The sequence below is a fragment of the Cupressus sempervirens genome, chromosome 4 (genome assembly GCF_028749045.1).
Source record: "Cupressus sempervirens isolate cs-2001-9-10 chromosome 4, ASM2874904v1, whole genome shotgun sequence".
Taxonomy (NCBI): Eukaryota; Viridiplantae; Streptophyta; class Pinopsida; order Cupressales; family Cupressaceae; genus Cupressus; species Cupressus sempervirens.
This window is the reverse complement of record NC_143121.1, coordinates 142,613,593-142,623,388: the sequence shown is the minus strand read 5'-3', so window position 1 is coordinate 142,623,388 and position 9,796 is coordinate 142,613,593.

Sequence of the window (9,796 nt, the reverse complement as noted above, 5' to 3'; positions counted from 1 at the left end):
AAGCAATATATCTTTTCATCCAAAAGGTTGTAATATAGAATGAATAGACAGTAACATGATTGATTGGAGCATACAACATCTATCACATCATTATAATATATAGATAAATATGCCATTATTAAATATACACATATAATATGTGGGAAAGATTAGATGCAATGCCTCTTCTATTCTCTTTCTACATGATATCTTGATGGGTGTGACCTTAATAGTATGTTGTCATGGTACCTTTGTGTTGATAAATGAGATTTATTTTAATACCTTGTTTGGCTCAATATGTTGATTTATTGCTTTATGAGCTAGGTTAACTTAACTAAATGCTTGGTTGCATATCTTCTTATATGTATGAACATGTTGGAATTATGAGAGGTTGTTACCTATAGGGTGATCTGACTTATTTCATTGCTCTAGAAAGTTTCTTATGCCTTTATCCATTGCACCAGGATGGGAATTCTTTATTAATAAAGTCTTACATTCTTAATTGTGACCCTTTAAAAAAATTTAAAATGTCAATCTTGGTTCATCTAACTAATCTTCCTCTACAATATTATGCAAGTGTTTATTTTTCTAAAATAGGTAATACATAAGGTATTTTTATCACTATAAATTTAAAGACACATATAATTGTATGCTCGACTTATACATAATATAAGTTGAGGTAGATATAATTAAGGGACTAACTGTTGGAAGCTACAATTGGATTTTTTTTAATATCATCACTAATGTCACACCTTATTGGTGAGACACTTTCTAGCTAAGTAGAGTGTCATATCAAGATGATTGATGAAGAGGATTTGAGAAGGAAAGATAACAAAAAGACCTAGTGGAAAGGTTAAGTTATGTGGAATTAGAATGGGAACTTGATCAATTAGACTTTGACAAGATAATATGTTGTTTAAATATAACACTCAGTGGAGAATATGGTTGAGTTGGAGCCTAGTAGAGATGATCAATAGATGACCAAATGCATAGGCTAAATTGAGTTACAAAGATGAAGATTAAGGAATTTATAGTAGAAGTTGAGTTATGCTTATGTCAACTGAGTAATAGTTATGGCCGAGCAGAATAAAGTGTTAAGTAAGCAATAGTAAAAGTATGTTTGAAGATAGTATAATCCAAGAAAGAAAACCTACTCATGATCGAGTTATCTAGTGATGATCAAGGCCAAGGAACATAGTATTGACCAAGTGACAACTTTTGATAGTTTGTGAAGGAACTAAGATTCCTAGCTAACATAGTTGAACTTTTGGATTGGTCAAAGCACATGAAGGATAAGTACTGATGAGCCTGAGAATTTAATGCAAGATAAACTATATTTGAGTATTCTTAGACATGGATTCAAAAATAAATTTTGAAAAGTATCTAGAAGGAGAAGGAAGAAACAAAATGATGGAAGGATTCAATGAATTTGAACTAACCGTAAGATCAATGATGATGTTTATGTGGCAAAAGATCAAAGCTACCTATTCAGGGAGGCATAAGGATTAACCTAATGAAGTGAGTAGTTGCTATTTTATTGACTAGAAAACTAGAGCAAAAGGTTCTAAAGAAGGAACATAGCAGAGGTGAAGAGTGATTACTTGAATGATTTTCCAAGTAGATTAGAGATTAGAGATGGAGACATAAATGGAGTCCAGTCAATGAATTAGAAGATGAGCTACATTTCTATATTTTTAAATTTAGTTGTATTTATTAGATCAAATTTTTGTTATTTTCTAACCATTGTATCAGTTAAAATCCTTTAATCAAGGTGACATTCTAATGGAATGTTCTTAAGTCTTCTAACAAGGCCACTCCTAACAGGTTCATTAAATCCTTTAACAAGGTCACACTAATAGTGTGTTATATAACCTTTAACATGGCTAGCTCCTAAGAGAGCTCACTTTAGTAGAGTGAAAATTTGGTAGCATGTTACTAGTATTTTTTTTCCCAAATTGGGTTCCACATTAAATCTTGGTGTCATACTTGTGTGAATGTTGTTTGAGATGTTTTACTATTTAATGTTTTACATTCTGTAAGTTGGTTACTATTGGGATAGTGAATTGCATGTTACTGAATATTAAGTTGCTATAGAGACTAAGACATTTAAAGAATAGATCTAGATTATTTAAAGTATTCAAAAGTTTAATTGGTACATCTAGGCCTGAGGATAATTGATTCACCCCCCTCTCAAGTTATTCTAAATCATTCTAACAATTAGTATAAAAAATTTTGGTGCTTGTAAGAAAAGTTTGAAGGGACTTAAAGCTAAAGATCAAGATGTATAGAAAGAAGGTAGCCAAGTTAAACAAGGAGAACTTCCCTACATGGAAAGGTTTTATGAAGTTGTACATTACTAGAATTGGAGATTCAATAGTATACTACTTAGAGCATAACTACATAGTAGTGTCATCAGCTACAATAACCCAACAAATAAAGGAGAAATAGGAGCTCAATCATGCAATATTGGAGATTTCATCTGCCTTAAGCTATTCAAAATTCAATGACATAAATTACTGTAACACTGCAAAGAAGATGTGAATAAAGGTGGAAAAGATCCATGGAGGAGATAAAAATGTACTAATAGCCAAATTAGAAAGACTATGAGGAAAATTTGATGACATGAAGATGGTAGAAGGTGAAAACATTGCTTAGTATGTTGGAAGAATCAAAGAAGTTGTGAAAGCTATCAGAGGAGCTGAAGGAAAGATTAGTGATGAAACTATGATTAGCAATGTACTAAGAACCTTATTCATATTTATACCATTTGAGTTTCTAAAATAAAAGAACTGAGATGTACTTGTGGTAATGATTTAACCTTCAATAGTTTGGTTGGTAGATTTATTGCTTTTGAATTGTCAAATTTCGATAATTTTACTGCACCTTATATTGAATTTTCTTTTAAGTCACAATTCATTTTACATGATTTTAAGAAGAAGAAAGGAAAGTATGAGGATGTTGGTAGTGAATCTTTTGATGATGATCTTCAGACTCTTGAAGCATTAATGGCTAGAAGACTACCAAGAGGCAAAGAAAAATTTAAAGGTAAACTTCCTATAATCTATTTTTCATGCAATAAATTTGGTCATATTGATGTAAGATGTCCAAAAAGAGATGACATGCATGAAAGGAAAGACATAAAGTTCAAGGGAAGAAGGGATGGAAAAGACAATAAAGGATACAAAGGCTGCAAGGGAAAAGTTAAGAAGTCTTGTTACATTGCTAAAGAAGAGTTTGATGATGATTATGATAGTCATGATGAATAAGTTGTTTATGTTGTTATGAAAGATTTGATTTTGATGAAGATGAGAAAACTAAACTTATTTTATATGTTAGTAAAGGTGATAGATGGATAATTGATAGTGGGTGTTCACATCACACTATTGGTGATAAAAGTAAGTTTGAAATTTTAGAACATTATAAAGGAAGCTATGTTGAGTTTGTTTATGATGCACCATGTCTTGTGAAAGGTATAGGATCTTTTAAAATTTGACTGATAATATTAGATAATATAATGCTTATTGGGTTGAAGGACTTAACTGTACAATTTTTTGAGTGTGACATAGTTGAACAATTCATGTTACAATGTTAAATTTCAACATAAGAAGGCTAAGATCTACAATGGTTCTAGTGAATTGATTGGAAGTGGAGATCGAACAAAAGGTAACTTGTTCTATCTAGACCCATCTAATGATACATGCTTGTTTGATGTGATGATATATGGTTATGATATAAGATGATATGTCATGTAAACTTTTAAAATTTGGTAAGCATTAGTAAGATGAAGAGAGTAAGAGGATTACCAAGATTGAAGAAACCCAATAATGTGATGTGTAAACAATGTTAATTGGAAAAAATGACATAGTCCAGTTTCAAGAGAAAGACCTATACTTCTGATGTTATTTTATAGTTGGTACATATTGACTTTTGTGGACCTATTTGTGTGAGAATCTACTATGGTGACAAATAATTTATTCTATTTTTTGATGACTACTCTAGAATGATGATGGTGATATTTCTTATATAAAAATATGATGCATTCCAAATGTTTAAGTGGTATTTGGCTAGAGTTGAAAAGGAAATAGGTAAAAGCTTGAGGTGCCTGAGATATGATACAAGAGGTGAATTCATATATGAGGAATTCAACACATTCGGCAATGATAGAGGAATCAAGAGACATATGTATACACTAAGGACCCCTCAACATTATGGTATAGCTAAAATGAGGAACATATCAATCATGGGTTGTGCTAGGACATTGATGATGGAGAATAATGTTGCACCAAAGTACTGGAGAGAAGTTGTAAGTACCACAGTTTATACCTTGAACAAAGTACAAGTCAATAAAGGTACAAATATCACACCCTTTGAGTTATGATATAGATATGCACCTAACGTGAAATATTTCAAATTTTTTGGAAGAAAATATTATATATTGAAGGATAAAAAATATGGAAAACTTGATACAAAGAGTGATGAAGGTATATTCTTAGGATATTCCACTAAGAGAAAAGCATGTAAGTGTTTGAATTCTAAGACTAACAAAGTTGTCGAAAGTGTGAATGTGAAAGTTGATGAATATGCATAAAAGAATAAAGTTGAATGTAAGAAGGAACCTAAAGATTACATAAATTTCACATAAATTGATGAAGGAGAGCCCAATACTTTACTTGAACCTAAGAAGAAAGTTTTTGAGTACTAGTAACTAGTGCATGCCGAGTTACAAATCCAGGATGTTGAGCATCAAGTAAATTTTTTGAGCATCAAGAAGAGCATGTCAAGCATTAAAAAGTGATTTTTGAATAACCAAAAGAAGAATGAAAGATACATTAAGCACTACTTGAAGCTAATCTACAAGATGAACTTGAAGAAGTGAGAAGACCTGAGCCTACACTAGCAAAATATGTGAGAAGACATCATATAATGAATCAAATCAACAAAGAGAAATATTCTAGAGTTATAACAAGGAACAAGTTGAGGAACCAAACATGCCTAATATGTGAATTGAGCCTAAATTAGTAAAGGATTCTTTGGATAATGAACACTGGATTCAAACAATGAATGAAGAAATTGAGCAGATAGAGAAAAACAAAACTTGGTCATGAGTACCTAGACCAAAGGACAAGAATGTCATTGGAATAAAGTGGGTATTTAGAAACAAGTGAAATGAGATAGATGGATTGAAGGCACAAGAAATAAAGAAAGAATATTTTGTAAGGGATATGCACACGAATAAGGTAATGACTATGGGGAGATGTTTGCCCCTATTGCATGATTAGAAGGAGTGAGAACTCTACTTGCATGTGCTTCTTACAAAAGATTCAAAGTGTACCAAATGGATGTCACATCTGTATTTCTAAATAGAATTTTGAAGAGGAAGTCTATGTTTAATAACCTAAAGGATTTGTTGACCCAAACAAAAGAGACATGGTATGTAAAATGCACAAAAACTTGTGTGGATTGAAACAAGCCCATAAAACATGGTATGAAAGGTTACACACCTATTTGGTAAAGATTGGTTTTGAAAGGACTAATGATAATGGAATTCTATTCTTGAAGACTAAATCTTCAAAATGGATACTATTAGCTGGGATATTTGTGGATGATATCATATTTGGAGGAAAAGATGAATTGTGTAATTAATTTGCAAATGAAATGAGACAAGAGTTTGAGATGTCTATGTTTAGAGAGATTAAACTCTTTGTTGGCCTACAAGTGTTACAAATGAAGAAAGGTATCTAATTTACACAATCAAATTATATCAAGGAGATATTGAAAACTTTTGGTATGGAAGACTCAGGTCCAATTGGGACAACCATGGATATTGGACATAAACTTTCAAAGAATGATGATTTTGCTGATGTGAATCAAATGCTGTATAGATAAATGATTAGAAAAATGCAATATTTTATTCATAGAAGATAAAATATAGTACTAACACTTGGGATAGTTGCTATATTTTCTACAAATCCTAAGGAAAACAACATGATGGTTGTAAAAATAATACTGAGATATCTAAAAGGATCATAGGATTATGGATTATATTACCAAAAAAATGACAAACTTGAATTGAGAGCATATACTAATATAGATTAGGCTAGAAATGTTGATGATAGAAAGAGTACAAGAGATAGATCTTTCTTTCTTGGAAAGAGACTAGTTTTATGGACAAGCAAGAAGTAGAATTGCATCTCCCAATCTACAATAAAAGCTAAATATGTAGGTGTAGGAGTTAATTGTTCTAACATAGTGTGGATCAAGAAATTATTGAAAGGAATGAAGGAAGAGATCACTAAGCCAGTTGTTATATTACTTGATAGTACAAGTGCTATAAACATATCTAAAAATCCTATGATGTGCACCAAGACCAAGCATATTGCTACCAAGTATCATTACTTGAGAGAGTTGCTACAAGACAAAGAGGTTAGATTGGAGTATGTAAATACAAAAGAACAAATATCTAATATATTCACAAAATATTTACATAAGGATACTCATGAATATCTAAGAGGTAAATTGGGAGTCATTCCCTTAGCTGAAGCTACTTAAGCTAAGATGGAGCTTTGCATCAAATGTTTTGATTAGAATATCTTATAAATTAATGCAAAAGGTCACACTTTAGAACATTGCTAAAGTTTGTGAAAAGATTATGAGGATTTTGAGCGACAAAATTGATAGAGCTACAATCATAAGAAATATGATAGAAGGATAACCTAGTTCATAGAACTAATAAAGAGATGTCTACATGTTGAAGATGTATGAGACAAAGTCAAATGAATATGTTGAAGTTTCTTTGGCATTCTTGTCAAATAGGGAGACTCTGCACAATTACCATACAACATGGGAGGGATTGTGAAGTATTTACCATATAAGAAGACATATATCAAAGAGGGATTTCATGTTATGATATAATAAAATAAGTTGTGAGATGTTACAATTGATGTCTAGAGGTGTTTCATATCAGAGCTTCATAGATGAGAATAAGAATGAAACTAAAAAGATGGGATTAGAGTGAGAATTTGAATGAAAATAAGGATATTAATGAAGGTTTGTTACTGAATAGATTGGAATTGGATTGAAGCAAGTCAAGTATTTTGGACTGCATGGTAACTAGAGGTGTTTCCATCAATGTCAAAGAGGGATATTGTTGGAAGCTATAATTGGAACAATTATTATATTGGCATTGGTGTCAAACCTTACTAATGAGACAATTTTGACCTAAGTAGAGTGTCATATCAAGATGATTGATGAAAGGATTTGAGAAGGAAAGATAAGAAGAAGACCTAGTGGAAAGGTTGAGTTATATGGAATTACAATGGACACTTGATTAGTTGGACCTTGACAAGATAATGTGTTGTTTAATCATAACAATTAGTGGAGAAGATGGTTGAGTTGAAGCCTAATAGAGATGATCAATAAAGGACCAAATGGAAAGGCTAAACTGAGTTATAGAGTTGAAGATTAAGGAACTTATAGTAGAAGCCAAGTTATGCTTGTATCAACTGAATAATAAATATGAAAGAGCAGAATACAATGTCGACCAAGCATCAGTAAAAGTTTGAGCAAAGAAAATGTATAAGACAAGCAATAAAACTTAGTGATGACTGATGTTGAGGAACCAATTATTGATTGAGTAATCACATTTAATAGTTTGTAAAGGAATTGAGATTCCTAGATGACATAGTTGAATTTCTGGATTGGTCATGTTAGGATTAACTGTGGACAAAAATAATAGTTACATGCAAATATAACCAATATCATAAAATGATAGATCACATAGAAGAGAACACAAGACACCAAGATTTAACATGGTTCACTGAATCCCTGGGCTACATCCACCAATGACAAGTGAAATATTATTATTATCCAATGATTACAATCTGCAATCCTTTACAACTCAATACTACCATACATTACGAAAATCCCTAACTCTAAGTCATTTTATAGAAGCTTTTGTCACTTACAAAATTAGGGCTAGAATAAGTTGTCCAATAGAAAAATAATAGTAGATGACTTTGTCATTTTTGGCTTTGGGGGAGCTACCCACAAAAACCCTCATGGGGGCATTACCCCTCGACCCCACCTTGTACTACGACAAGGAGCACACCTGGGGTGCTAACCCCAAAACCCTGTAGAAATAATCTAGGGGTGAAAGCACACTGAGTAAACATTTAAGTCTAATTAGGCTCCACATCACAACAAGTCAAAGTGTGTGAAGGATAAGTATTGATGAGCTAGATCATTTAATACAAGATAAACCATATTTGAGCATTCCTAGACATGGATTCAAAGAGAAGTTTTGAGAAGTATCTAGAAGGAGAACGAGGAAATAAACTAATAGAAGGATTTGATGAATCTGATCTAACCCTAAGATCAACAATGATGTTTAAGTGAAAAAAGATCAAAGTTACCTATTTAAGGAGGCATAAGGATTATTCTAGTAAGGTTGGTAGTTGCTGATTCTATTGACTAGTGATCTAGAGAAAAAGGTTGTAAAGAAGGAGCATAGAAGAGATGAAGAGTGATTGCTTGAAGAATTTTCCAAGTAGATCAAAGATTGGATATTTAGACATGAATGAAGTCTAGTTAATGAATTAGAAGATGAGCTGCATTGTGATCTATATTTGCAAAGTGAGTTGTATTTAGTAGATCAACCTATTGATACTTTCTAAACCCTTTAATATGGTCACACCTAACAATGTATTCTATAACCTTTAATAGGGTGGGCTCCTAATAGAGCTCAATTTAGAAGAGTGAAAATTTGGTAGTATATTACTAGTAGATTTTCCAAATTGGGTTTTCACATTAAATCCTGGTGTCATACTTGTGTGAATGTTTTTTGGGATGTTTTACTATTTAATGGTTTACATTCTACAAGTTGGTTACTACTAGGACAATGAATTGCATGTTATTAAATATTAAGTTTCTATAGAGACCAAACTATTTAAAGTATATATCTAAGTTGTTTGAAGTATTCAAAAGTTCAATTGGTACATCTAGACCTAAGGATAACTAATTCACCCCCCTTCTCAGTTATTCTAAAATCATTCTAACACTAACAACAAAAATTTGACTACAATCGATGAAATAACTATGAAAGCAAACAATAGGCTACATACTTCTTTTTTATCAATAAAGGGATTTTCCTATATTTATTAATTTTTAAATTTCACATTGTTGTTTATCTCTGTTCAAAGTGTAGGCACTAGAGAAAAAAGAAAAGGGAAGAAAGCCCTAGTCTAGCCTTGAATGCAACTGTCCTATCTATTTTATGATATAAGTGCATCTACTTTTTGAAAAAGGGCTTTCACCATGCATATCTTCTCTTACATAAGAGATAAAAATTAGCACATAAAATTATTGCATCTTTGCTCTATCTCCTTTTAACATTTCTAAAATTTGACTTGCTTTCTCCTTATTAAACATTTTGTGAAGCTTGATTGCATTTTAGATTTCCCACTTTATTATGTCCTCATGATTCTAAAGTTCAAAATTGAAGTCACTAGATGTTTTTTCCTTCATACTTTCTTGTAATTTCCCTTATTGGGACTTCAATTAATTTATTTCATTTTTCCTAATTGCAGACTGGTTACAAAAAAATTCTTGTTTTTCTCCATATTTATGAATGATGATCTAGCCATGTTAAAACTCTCTCTACACACACACACACACACACACACACACACACCGAACTTTTTTTAATCAAGACTCATGTCTTTTCATAAATATTATATTATATTAAAAAAATTATATCAATTATACTAATTATACATATTATATTAATAACATAATTTATATTATATTAACAATTGTATTT